At 39.8% G+C, this 13,944-nt stretch overlaps 1 protein-coding gene across 18 annotated transcripts in view; it reads left to right on the forward strand.

Moving 5' to 3' along the window:
- Window positions 1–13,944, forward strand: part of Kcnh8 (potassium voltage-gated channel subfamily H member 8) — a 413,545-nt gene that overhangs the window by 77,914 nt on the left and 321,687 nt on the right. The gene's annotated exons all lie outside the window — the stretch shown is intronic.

The following is a 13,944-nucleotide window of genomic DNA, read 5'->3' on the forward strand; positions in this document are numbered from 1 at the left end:
TTGTCTTAGGAACCTGGCATAGCGTATGTGCCAAGGCTACATTGAACATTTTGACCTTGATGATGGTACTAGATTTAGCTGATTACTTCTTGTTTCTCCATTCATCACTTTTTTATGGTTGAGGTGATTTCCCACTTCCACCATCCTCCCTTTCATCCAACCTGTCTTCCATATTGAAACATCTTGGCTTGAAAAATGATTATTTTGTGCTAGAATCAAGAGTGTTATGATTGGTTCAAATGCCTAACACTAGAACTCACCGTTACAAGTCCTCATTTTCTCTTGCCTGGAAGAATATAAGCAACTTTCTCAGGCTCATCCTTTTTTCCGTTTCCCCACAGACAATGAACAGAAAATGCTGTAGGATTTTGAGCCTTCTCTCTGTTTCTCCTGACAATGAACCGAAGATGCTCCGAGATTCTCTTTGTCTAGTTAGCATTGCTGATGCTGCACCTACTTATTGCTCATTTGCTCCTTTCTCATTCATATGGTAGTTGCACATTTTTCCTTTCCTTTCTCTCAAAAAATGGATTTGTAAATAAAGGACTAGCATTGCTATCATTCGGATCCTTTGAGAGAGCTGTCTCTTCCACCTCAGCAACGTGGTTCCACTGTTTTTTGCACAGCCACTGTTTCTAAGAGGCTGAATTCTAGCTGTAGCTAATTTGGTTGCATGCTCAGTAATCTCATAGGCAAATGAAATTATTAGCCATTCTTACAAAGTGTCAGTAATCTACCCACAGAAGTGTGCATTTGGAGGCAGCCAGGTCCAACTGGGAATTGGAAAATTAGTAGGAATTTAGTATAAAATGGACATGCTTGCAATGAATCATTTAGCAGTTCAGAAACCAAATCCTCTGATAATTAGAATGAGCAGCTTTGCTAATAAAAATGGTCTGTGTTTACTGAACCTTCTAAATTTACCTGTCATTCACAAACAGCGTGAATTCTCACTTCCCCATCAATTTCTACCCTTTTCCATTGCTTGTTTACAGCTGGAACATTTCCCCCTATTGTAGGCAGTGGATGGAAGGAAATAGCATGTAGCAATTCCCTTGACACCATCATTTATGTGGTCTTAGCCTCTTTGTATCACTCTTGTTTCTGGTGATAATGTATGTCCTTCAAGGGAAAGCAAGCTGCCCACTCCCCATGGGGTCCAGCATTCGTCAGAAAGCTGTCCTCAAGGACAGGAACATTCAGAGGATTGGGTTTTCCACTTGGCCTCTAGAATGACGTGCAGACCGAATCCAAGGCCTGTGCTTGTATACATTATTACTTCTGGTAATTTGAGCAGAGGAAAAAACAATTGCCTCCACTCAAGAACAGTCTATTTCAGCTTATTTAGATACTTGGCTTAAGAAATTTGAGAAGTTGTAATTAGCGCATGCATGACTTTCTGCAAACACACATTTTAAGAGCTTAAAAGAACCATGCCCCCACACAGTAGTCTCTATATTCTAACCTATATTCTAAGAAAAATCTATACTTTGTAGGGGTGGGGATGGTTTAAGAAATACTGTATAACAAGATTCAAACTAGGCAAAACCCCAGCATGGATAAGTGGATGAGACCACATAACCAAAGAGTTGTTTGTAATTTCATAGCTACTAGGAGAGGGAGCATCACTTTTCTTTTCTTCTTCTTCTTCTTCTTCTTCTTCTTCTTCTTCTTCTTCTTCTTCTTCTTCTTCTTCTTCTTCTTCTTCTTCTCCTTCTCCTTCTCCTTCTCCTTCTCCTCCTTCTCCTTCCTCTTCCTCTTCCTCTTCCTGTTCTTCTTGTTCTTCTTCTTGTTCTCGTTCTCCTTCTCCTTCTCCTTCTCCTCCTCCTTCTCCTCCTCCTTCTCCTCCTTCTCCTCCTTCTCCTTCTCCTCCTTCTCCTTCTCCTTTTCTCTTTCTCCTTTTCCTCCTCCTCCTCCCCCTCTTCCTCCTCCTCCTCCTTCTTCTTCTTTTTTAATTTTTTAATTTTTTTTTGTTGGGTATTTTATTTATTTACATTTCAAATGTTATCTCCTTTCCCAGTTTCCCCTCTGGAAACACCCTATTCTATCCTCTCTTTTCCTGCTTCGATAGAGGTGCTCCTCCACTCACCACCCACTCCTGCCTCCCTGTCCTGTGATTCCCTTACATTGGGGCATCGAGCCTTCCCAGGACCAAGGGCCTTTCCTCCGGTTGATGCCCGACAATGCCATCCTCTGCTACATATGTGGTTGGAGCCATGGGTTCCTCCATGTGTACTCTTTGTTTGGTGGTTTAGTCCCTGGGAGCTCTGGTGGGGGGAGGGGGCAGCGTCTAAAAGCTCAGAATACCCAAGAACATCACTTTTCTTAAATGGAGTGTGACTGTGTTTACGAACTCACACTCCAGGGTAACTGAGCAACACAAAACAGACTGTGTATTTTATGTGATTTTTGTCTTGTCTTGCTATGATATTTATATAGACATAGATATCAATCACAATTAATACATATATATCTTAATTGTTTTTTGTTTTTGATTTTTATTATTTATTTATCTATGTTTTTTGAGAGGCAGAGAGAATGAACTTGAAATTGAGTATCTGGGGAAAATCTGAGAAAAACTGATGGAAGAAAAAGAATATGATCACAATATATTCTCTGAAGAAATCTAAATAAAAAAAGAAATATTTGTACAGTATTTAAAAGTTCCAGAAATGTTCTAAGCTTCCTTTAGGTATGGAGTCATTTAATCCTTATTATATTTTTATGAATCATTATTATCCTCATTTTGTAGTTATATAAATTGAAGTATAAAATACTTGCATTAATCCAAGTGGGTTGCCTTCAGAGTCTGTTATTGGGTATCAAGCTCTGGCTCTTGGGAGAAATTTTCAAAGCTGGAGTTTGGTTTATTTAAAGTGTTCAATCAGTCTGGTCTTTCTGAACTAACATGGTCCCTTTCTTCCCTCGAGGAACAAAGCATTTTAGAAGGGCTTCTCCTTTGCCTGTGTTGGTTTTGCTTTTTTGTCCTGCTAAGGAGAGAACCTAGGTTTAGGTCACCCTGGATCTCCAGCCATCCTCCTACCGATACTGAGGCTGTTTGGAGTGAGTATAAAGGAAGCCCTGATGGGAAGCAGTGGAAGCATATGCCTCTTAACACCCTCTGCCATGTAAATTAGAAATGCTGACATTGACAGAATTAACTGCTTTGGCAATAAGTATAAATTAGATGTTAACATCATGCCCTTGGCATTCTGAATTCCCTTCAAGATTCAAGATTCAAGTTAGTTTCATTCAGTAGCAATAGACAAGGTATAAAACTCAGGCTAGTATTTTACCATTTACTGTCTTCATTTTGCTTTAGAGAAGTGAATTCTTTTTTTTTAAGGATTTATTTATTTATTATATGTAAGTACACTGTAGCTGTCTTCAAACATACCAGAAGTGGTCATCAGATCTCATTATGGATGGTTGTGAGCCACCATGTGGTTGCTGGGATTTGAACTCAGAAACTTCAGAAGAGCAGTCAGTGCTCTTAACCGCTGAGACATCTCTCCAGTCAAAGAAGTGAATTCTTAATTTTAGTGAATTTTTTTTAGATTATATGTTACTCTATGTACAATGTGCATACATGTGTGAGTGTGTGTGTGTGTGTGTGTGTGTGTGTGTGTGTGTGTCTGTGCAGGTATGCCATTATGCATGGATGGACATCAAAGGACAACTTTGTTGAGTCTGTTTACCCCTGATACTATTAGGAATTGAACTCATATTAGTGGGCTTGCATAGCAAACATCTATTTGGGGAACCATCTTGCTGGTCCATTTAAGACTTCATTCATCACAATAAGGCACATTGAATTAAGAGGTTTATTTTTTATACTTCAACTGGTTTGTGGGTGTTCTTAAAGAAGTTAAGGGATTGGTTTGTTTTCTCTCTTTAGAGATTACCAGCAGAATCCTTGAATGGGATTCTGCTGTTAGAATACCAGCAGACAATGGTGTTAGTTTGAAAAGCATCGGCCCTTCCCAGCTGTCACTTAGCAGTCACTGGTGGCTCCAGCTCTGCTCAGCTTCTTCATTGTGTCTGGTTTTTGAGATTTCAAGAGGCACCAGTTTTCCCTCAGGATGCAATAATGGTGACTGTTTCCACTGAGGCCATTGCTTGCTCCTTCTCTCTCTGGCCGGTCTGTTGTAGGAGTTACCTGGGGCCATTGAACCTAGTGCCAGAGGCCAGAAATCCAAGACCAAGATCTTGGCAGGGCCAGTGTGCTCTGAAAATAATGTGGGCAGATGCTTCTGGGCCTCTCTCAGCTTCCATAGGTACTTATTAGTGGCAGCATGACTTTAGGTAGCATGCACCTGGTGTGTGTGTGTCTATCTCAATATTTGAGTGTCTGTCTCCTTGATACAAACATGATATAGAGTCATATTCTATTAAAGATCCATCCCATTCCAGAATGATATCTTGGGGAATTGTATTTTCCAAAGGCCATTTCCAAATAAGGTGATATCTGATTTACCAGGGATACAATACTACAATGTGAATTGGAGGTAGAACATACTCTGGCTGTAGCAAAAACTTCTGCTCATGTGGAAAACCACACCACATCCCTTGCTATGCCTCAAGTGCCTGGAGGTGTCTCAATCTATACTAGCATTGTTTTCTCTGTGAGGAACATGAGACTTCCTACCCTCTTTCCACACAGTATAGTAGCTGCCATGTTGTCTTATCATCTCCCACTTTCCACCCTACTCACCCTATTTAAAGTCATATGTCTCTCCTTCCTTCAATCCTCTTCCTCACTGATTCTTTCCCCTACTGAACTTACTAACATCTGTCACACTCCTAGCTTTCTTATCTCCTCCTTTCATGGGTCTATAGAAGATGGTTGTGTTGTTTAATGTTCGTCTCAATCCTGCTCTGACCATGCAGTGTTGACCTAGTGAGGGGCTTTTTGTTTTTTTCTTATGTGTTTCAAACATGCAAAACAGTGTAAATACAAATGAGTATTACTGTGCTGATTATTGTTGTATCAACTCAAGGAAGGCTTCAGATAGGGAACAGGCAACTCAACTGAGAAAATGGCTCCCACCAGATTGGTGGATTTTCTTGTGGTGCATTTTCTTGATTGAATATTGATGTGGGAGGGCCCAGTTCACTATAGATGGTGCCATATCTGCCCTGGTGGTCCTCAGTGCTATAAAATAAAAGCAAATTGAGCAGGCCATGAGGATCAAGCCAATAAACAATATTCCGTCTTGGAATCTATATCAGTTCCCCGCTCCAGGTTCCTGCCCTTGCCCTGACTTCCTTCAATGATGGAAAGTGATATGGATATGTAAACAAAATCAACTCTTTCCTCCCCAGTGTGCTTTTGGTCATGGTGCTTTATACAGCAAAACAACACTATGACAATCACAGTTTAGCCTGGTTTGTTTTTGAGCTATATATAGTTCCTTAACATGAGAGCTGTCGGGTAAGACAAAGCCAAACGCATCCTGAAATACTTATATGAGCACTGGAACTTGGCCTTAAAGTCCTTGTAATAAGAGTCCAAAGGCCAAAGCCATGTTAATGGGGACAGTGTATCCTGGTGGGGCTTGTCATCCCCATCTCCTGGAATCAGCTCCTTCTGGGAAGACAGCAACCTCATTTGACTGTTTATGCTCTTATTTGACACATAGAGAAGCATCACTGGCACCACAGAGGAACTGGATCCAAGGACTTACTGTGACTTTTTTACTTAAAAAGCTCCTAAAGTGACCACAAAATGATACTGGAGACAGTTTTCTGACTTTATTGTAGAGAATGAGGTGAAAACAGCCCTTGATGTCACATCCAATTATTTTAATAATCAAAGCTTCTGCTGGACTCCTGGTAGCCCACTCCAGCAGAAATCCCAAGCAGAACTTCAGAGGTAGTCTAGCTCCTGTGTGTTTTTTGGTCTTACTACCTACCAGTTTTGTTTATATATATAAAATATATAAAAATTATATATTTTGTTTATTTATATATATGTATATATATACATATATATAAATGAACTGTTTGTAATTAGCCTCTGTTCTTGTAGAATGTGGTCTAACAAGATGTGGTGGTTTGAGTAGGCATGGGCCCCATGATTCATGTTTTGAATGTTTGTTTCACAGGGAGTGACACTGTTAGGAGGTGTGCCCATGTTTGAGGAAGAGCATCGCTGTGTGGGAAGGCTTTGAGGTCTCCTATGCTCAAGCATAGGAGCAGACGCAGTTTGCACTTCAAGATGTTAAAGTCTTAGCTCCTTCTCTAGTATCATGTGTGCCTGCATGTCTCTATGTATCCTGCCATAACAATAATGGACTAAACCTCTGAACCTGTAAGCTAGCCCCAATTAAAGATTTTCATTTATATGAGTTGCCTTGGTCATGGTGTCTCTTCACAGCAGTAAAACCCTGAGATAGAAATGCAAGTGCACTTCTTTCACACATTGCTCTTTTTATATTCTGGCCTTCTGCAGATATCAGAACATGGTAGATATGTGAGCATAACATGCCATGTTCCAGCTACAACTGGAGAACCATCTTGGAGCACAGCTTGTATGCCTCACATAGGCTGCATTAGTACCTTGGTTCCTGAGTCAAGGGTTTTGTTGGTACAGAGCCCATTCTTGAGTCTTTTGATGCCTTATCAAAACCACTGAAAGACCACTAAATCAGTTTTCCCATAGGAGAGGAAACTGGAAGTTCATGCTAGTGTTTTGAGGGGGAGTTCTTGTCTCATAGGAAAGCCTTTGATGGTGAAGTTTATCAACACATCTACAATGGATGAGTCTGCAGAGAAGGAGTCGTTATACAGTAGGTGCAATGTGTCATTGATTATTTAGTCAGTCACGTTCACTCATGGATAGCAACATTATACAGGGCTGGATAGCATAAGATAGGATGGGTATTATGACTGGTCGGGTGACTGAGGTAGCACATTTGATCCTTAAATCTACCATGAGCAATATACATGTCTCAGTCCTTGTTTAGTACCCTATCACATGCTTCCTATGCAGTGGTGCCCACTCCTCCTAGCTCTGCTAGTGTTGCACCACATGATTTTGTTGAGAAGAAAGTACTACTTGTTTTGTGTTTTGATTAGAATGTATTCTTCCACAGTAGAAACTTATGAGGGACTCCATGAAGCCCAAGCTTCAGGACATTGCTGCTACATAGCCTGCAATCATTTGGTTGTGAGATTTTTCAAAAAGGTCCATGCTACAAGCCTGGAATTATCGGTGCTAAGGAAGCTGAGAGAAGAGTTCTCAAATTTAAGGTCTGTCTGGAAAAATTAGCAAGAACTCATCTCAGTAAATTTTCCAAGCTGTAGATTAGAGAGCTATAGCTTCATGGTGGAACACTTTCCTGGCATTTATGACCACCTAGGCTTAATCTCTAGATTTCACACATACAAACACATATATGCTCAGACATTCACATACATCACTATGTTCATGAGTTACTTACATTCTTCCATGCTTTCTTACATGTACATATAAGCAATTGGTGGGTAGCTCTAAATGGGGGCTTAGAGTGAGAACATACATATTCAGTTTATCATGAACTGGCTACACTTACATAGTTTGAGAAAAGGTATATTCTTACAAAAATCAAGGCTCCACAATTTCGAAAGAGGTGTTCAGGATGGAACCTGTAAGGGATATGACAAGACAGTCTCTTCATTCTGTTCAGGATGGAGTCTGTAAGGGGCAGGACAAGACAGTCTCTTCATTCTGCTTTTCTCAGGAGCTTCGTTTTCATCCCTAGAGAACTGAGTGACAATGGAATACCCCTCATCTTATTTATGAGTTTCCTTAAATGCTAGGTACTAGGTACCAGGAAGGGTGATTTGAATTTGAAGTGAGCAAGTCCAAATGCAGGTTATTAGAACAGCGGCCCACGTTGTCCAGCAATTATGTTCTAAGTGTGTACATAGAATTATATAACACTTCCCTGTATACTGCAGGTGGATTAACTGACTTTATACAATCAGAAAGACATCTCTTGAGCTTCTACTTTTATAAAACTGTTGAAACATTGCTCACTTGCTTAGTACTATGATAAAACACAGGGCAGAAGCAACTTAACAGGTTGTATTTGGCTTGTGGTTTCAGAGACTATTCGGTTTTTGTTTTGTGGTGTGTGTGTGTGTGTGTGTGTGTGTGTGTGTGTGTGTGTGTTGAAGAATGTATGACATATTTTCTCTGCAGCAGGGCATGTGGCTGAGGACTTTCACAGGGAAGCAGAGCAGGAAGGAGGGTGCTCTGGACTAGAACCAGTAACCTGGTGTTACCTTCAATGCCCATGCAATGATCTACATCTAGCAGGTCCCAAGTCTACCTTTAGAGTTGCTACAGCTTTACACATGGCACTAGCTAGAGACTGGGAATTCAAAACAATAGATGGGGGACACTGTGAATTTAGAATATAACATTTTGATCATCAACCCGCAAAGGCCTACCAACATTGAATAATGAAAAGTACACGTAGTCTAACTTCAGAGGTACCTATTGTTTAATATTTACAATGCCATTCCAAAGTTCAGAGTTTTTACCAAGACTCAAGGCAATCTTTCTGCTGTAATTCTATAAAATAAAATGAAATAAAATAAAATAAAATGCCAAACAAACCCAAGCAATAAAGTTATATTAAAGCACAGTAATGTGCATGACTCCAATATGCGATTGTATAGCACAGGCATTCTTATATAGAAAGAAAGATTGCGGGCCCGAAGGGGATAGGAACTCCACAGGAAGACCAATAGAGTCAACTAACCTGGACTCTTGGGGTTCTGAGAGACTGAATCACCAACCAAAGAGCATACATGGGCTGGACCTGGACCTCCCTGCATGTAGCAGATGTGCAGCTTGGTCTTCATGTGGGTCTTGAACAACTGGGAAGGGGGCTATCCCAAAAGCTGTTGCCTGTATGTGAAATATGTTCTTTTAGCTTGGCTGCTTTGTCTGCCCTCAGTGGAAGAGGAAGCCCCTAGCCTTGTAGAGACTCGAAGTGCCAGGGTGGGGGGAATACCGAGGGGCCCCCACTTGCTCAGAGGAGAAGGGGAGGAGGATGGGGGGAGGATTGCGGGAGGGAGTGACTGGAAGGGGGCCAGTGAGCAGGATGAAAAATGAATAAGCTAAAAAAAATAAAAGAAAAAGAAAACCTGAAAAAAGCTTACTGCTTCCATTTGATGTCTAAGTGTGAACTGGGATTGCATTTGATGTCTAAGTGTGAACTGGGATTGTCCATCTCACACATACGTGGAAAGCCCACTCTCGTGGCCCTGCAAGTTTTAGTACATGTTGTCTATTTTTGGGGATGGTAACACTCAATGTCTGTCCCTTTCCTCAGCAGACATTCCATGTTCCTGGGTCTCCAACACACTGGGGTCAACATTGCCACTTAGGGCTTTACTTAAAGTCTTATGCACCATCTTGCTATGGTCTCTCTGTATGGAACCCAATGTTAATTCATATGGTGTAACATTACAAGCTTTTCTCTGACCCTATGGTGCCAATTCAAGACCCAGCATCCCATAGCCCTTGCATTCTATGTGCCTGAAAAGCACACCATGTGGGTATTGCTAAGTTCTGCAGACAACTACAGGAATAGGTAGACCCTGTTACAGTCTGAGTAGCACTGCAAGTAAACCCAGAATATCAATCATTACTGTACATGGCCTCTCTCTAGTGGCTGCCATATAGTCTTTCATTTAAGTCACTCTTACCTTAAAGAAAAGTTGTTCCAGTGTATTTGCTATATGGCGCCTATATTTATGTTCCAGCTGAAGGTGTGTGCCACTTCGTAAAATACCAGACTTTAGAGGTCAGCTGCTTTGTCCAACTTGTCTGCAACTTTAGGTGGGCTCACACTCATTTTTTCAGGTCAAGCTGCATGATTTTTATATCATTCTCTTATGCTTTCCCTGCCCTCCTGGTAATCACTGGATACCTGGCTTAAAAGAAGCAGACAGTAGCCATACTACAATCTGAATGTTGAGTTCTCTTGAATTTCTTCCTCCAGACTAATTAGTCCATTACTTCTTGGTTTAGCCTCATTCCCATTTTCACAACATGGGCGAAATATAACCAGATTGTTTGTCAGAGTTTTTAACATGGATTTCTCATAGTCTAATTTTTTTGTTTGTTTGTTTTTGTTTTTTGAGACAGGGTTTCTCTGTATAGCCCTGGCTGTCCTGAAACTCACTCTGTAGTACAGGCTAGCCTCAAACTCAGAAATCTGCCTGCCTCTGCCTCCCAGGTGGCATGTGCTACCACTGCTTGGCAGTCTACATCTTGATAGTACCCATGTTCTATCCAGAACCCTTCGGAACATAGCCTTCTTCCCCCTCCCCCACCCCCCCCGTCCATACTTCTGTCTGGTTTCTGAGCTCTTAGAAGAACTGCCAGTTGAGTTGTTCTTATGTATTCCAGGGCTGCTTTAGCTTTCAGGGTGAACTTAGTCACATTCCTCTAAAGAATCAGTTCCAAACACGTAAGAATCATGAGTCAGTTTCATCAAAGCTAAAGCTCACTTCTCTGGTACCAGTGTTCTGCATTAGTGGTCTTTGCATGGCTATGAGAAAAACTCAAACTTGACAGAAGCAACTAAAGGGAGGACTTTGGTTTCAGAAGATTTCAATGAATCAGGTCAGAAAAACGGCATAGCAGTGTTTATAGCAGTTGGAGAGTGGATACACTAGCAGAACACATTTTCGCCTGGAACAGATAAGGAATTAGAGTGCAAGAGGTCCAGAGGTCCAGAGGTCCTATGAACATGTGTGTCCAACACATGCAACAGGCTCCACAGCTTTCAAAAGAGCCGCACAAATTTATGGTCGAGTCTAAAAATCATGAAGTGAGGGGGACATTTCAGATTCATCCCATAGCAGTCACCACATATTGGGGTTATATAAGTATACACACATACACACACACACACACAGATGCAAGTATACACACACACAGATAGAAGAGCTAAGAAGAGAGCCAAGAGCCTGGCTATGTCTAAAGCTGTAGACACAATGGCTATAATTCTTGAAGCTAAGACTTCAAACCAGTCCAGTATATAATGGTTCAGGTGTCTATAAATTTTAAATGTTTATTTTTTTTTGTATCTCTCAAAATCTTTGTGTCCTTGCTTCCTTATTGAGCACATACCTTAAATCTGTTTGTTTTCACCTGGATTCTCCTGTACTGCTTTTTATATGAAGTCTCAGAGTTTACTCAGACAGTAAGAGTCTGTCTCTGCCATTCCCTTCTAAATCGCACTGCTGAGTATTCGAGTCACTTTTATGACCCATCATCTTTGCCTCTGGTTCTCACTCCACCAACCTGAAGTATTACATCACACCCCAGTTTCTTTGTGGTTTGGTTCTTTAGTGGTTCACTGTTTATCATCCCTGATCACTATCTCTAGTTTATTCAGGAAGTTTTATAAACCAATTTCTGCCTTTTAAAAGGCTGCATCACTATTCTACTTTCTAACTTTATCTTAAATATTTTAATGTTTGTTGTCTCTCTTGAGGTAGAATCATGCAAAGTCAGGCATGGGAAAGATGTAAAAGGATATACTTAAGACTGAATTTGTTATAGAAGAGTAAATAAAAGAAGATTAAGATGTATGAGTGACATTCCATGTGTTGGATTTTACTTCTTTCTTGGATATTGTATGGGTGCTTTAGAGACAAAATTGACACTTATAAAACTAGTTAATTTTTTTCTCAGTGTCTTCAAAAATCACATTTTCACCTCTAACCTTCACTAAAGACCAATTTTTCATGAATGCTAAATAGACAAATTTGGGCACATTCATTTAAATGGTAAGTGATAGATATATTCCAATGTAGAACTTATTTAACCTAATTCCAGCTTATAGTTTTTTTGTGACACTTTACAACTGTTTACTGGACGATGGTAATTTTGCATACTTCAGCCAAAAAGTGCACTCTTGATTCATTTTGACCTTAAGTACAATTTCTTCTTTTTCTTTACCTTTTTCTTTTCCTTTTTGTTTTTGTTTTTCTTTTTCCTCTTCCTCTCCTGCTTCTTCTGCTTCTCTTTCTTATCCTCCTTCTTTTTCTTCTTCTAGAAGTCTGGCGTTTAGTTTTTAACTTTGACAGAATTAAACAAAACCTTTGTTGTTGTCTTTCACGAAAGTAGGAATCATCTGTCATCCCAAAGGAAATATTTTAGAACAGGTCTAGTCAGGCGCTACACAAATGGCTGCCTCATGGCACATGATCTGGCATCCAACACTCAAGAACCTAAAGCTTATGAAGTGATGACACTTAAAAAGAACTTTAACACAAGGTGGCTCTGCACAATGCTAGAAGACAATGAAAGATGAGAATGAAGGAAAAATAATTCCGATGTGACCCTGATGAAGAACAAGAAAAAGGGTTTGGAGATGAGACGCTGCTGTGGTTTCCAAAGTAAAAATGGAAGCCAGGGCCAGAGTATGAATTTGAAGACTACTGACTGCTTCCCAGAGAATTTAAACAGATGCCAGTATGGGAGGAGGCTTTCTGCAGGCACTGTAGATTTATAGACTGTTGAGTGTGGAAAGGGGCATGACAATACAATCCATCAGTTTACAGGGCAGGACACTGATGTGGGGAAGCTTCATTACTTGGCCAAGTCCCCCCAGAGCATCAGTCGCTCAGTGAAGCTGGAAATGAAAGTGAGTGTGTCCACTGTACACAGTACTGGGATAGAAGGACTGACCTAGTTTTCAATGGCTTTTAAAATGTTTTTCTTCTAATGAAGAAAAGCTGAAGGCTTTTGTCTGGTTCTTAAATGATAAGAAATTTGCTGTAAATCTGCAAGGGTTTTATCAGTCCTCGTCTCATGTAACTGGGCCTGTTGACACTGTGATTGATGTGGCTTCGATGATTCCTTATAACTTATAGTAAGATTTCTCACATGTTTGGGAATATTTTTTTTGTTTCTTTGGCCCCTGGTTGATTTATATAATTCCTCTGTCCATGATACATATTTAAATTTAGTATATAACTCATAATGAGATATATATTCACACACACTGAAAGTACATATGAATGTTATTGCCCCATAGGAATTTTTCTGGTGTGTTAGGTAATAATACATACTTATTAGTGGCTTTAGAAGTGAGTTTTATTTTGTGACTATTATAGGTATTTATTATTAGTTAAGGCTTATAGAATATATCATGAGAAAAGCAAATACATTTACTTAAGTAACAATTTTGACTTTTTTTTTTTGGATATATTGAGCTTGGCCTAGTCCTAGGCCTTCTTGTCATAGAAAGATCAAATGCTTGTTTTCTGAGGCATAGTTTAAAAACTGGTGAAGGGCTTTATACTGGAAACAGAGTTTACTGAATAGTGCCAGCAATATTAATAGGATGGCTTTAGGAGAAGAAATTATCTACTGTTTGTATAGTTTATGAGAAGCCTTCTATGATATATGTTTTATAAGGTATGAGATGTTTAGTATACCTATATTTCTATGCCTACATATATATATATATATGTATATATATACATATATATATGTATATATATACATATATGTATATGTATATATATATACATATATATACATATATATATGTATATGTATACATATATGTATATGTATACATATATATATATATACATATATATACATATATATATATACATATATATGTGTGTGTGTGTGTGTGTATACAATGACCAGCAAGGCTCTGGTCATATGGTGGGTTCTGTTCACGAATCTCAAGGCCACCATTTGATTGGAGCTTTGCAGAGCCCTGTAAAAGCAGAGCTTACCAATGCTAGGAAACATGAGCAGCTTTCTGAAATGCCTCCCCAGATCGGGATACATGGAGATCTCTGCCTTCTCATCCTTCACTTCTCTACTCCAGTAGAGACTTTGGCTTGATTTTTCAGAAATGTTTCCACCTCCCCTAGGTTCTGCATAAGATCTATTTCCTCGAACTGTTG

The sequence above is a fragment of the Mastomys coucha genome, unplaced genomic scaffold (assembly GCF_008632895.1).
Source record: "Mastomys coucha isolate ucsf_1 unplaced genomic scaffold, UCSF_Mcou_1 pScaffold3, whole genome shotgun sequence".
Lineage (NCBI taxonomy): Eukaryota > Metazoa > Chordata > Mammalia > Rodentia > Muridae > Mastomys > Mastomys coucha.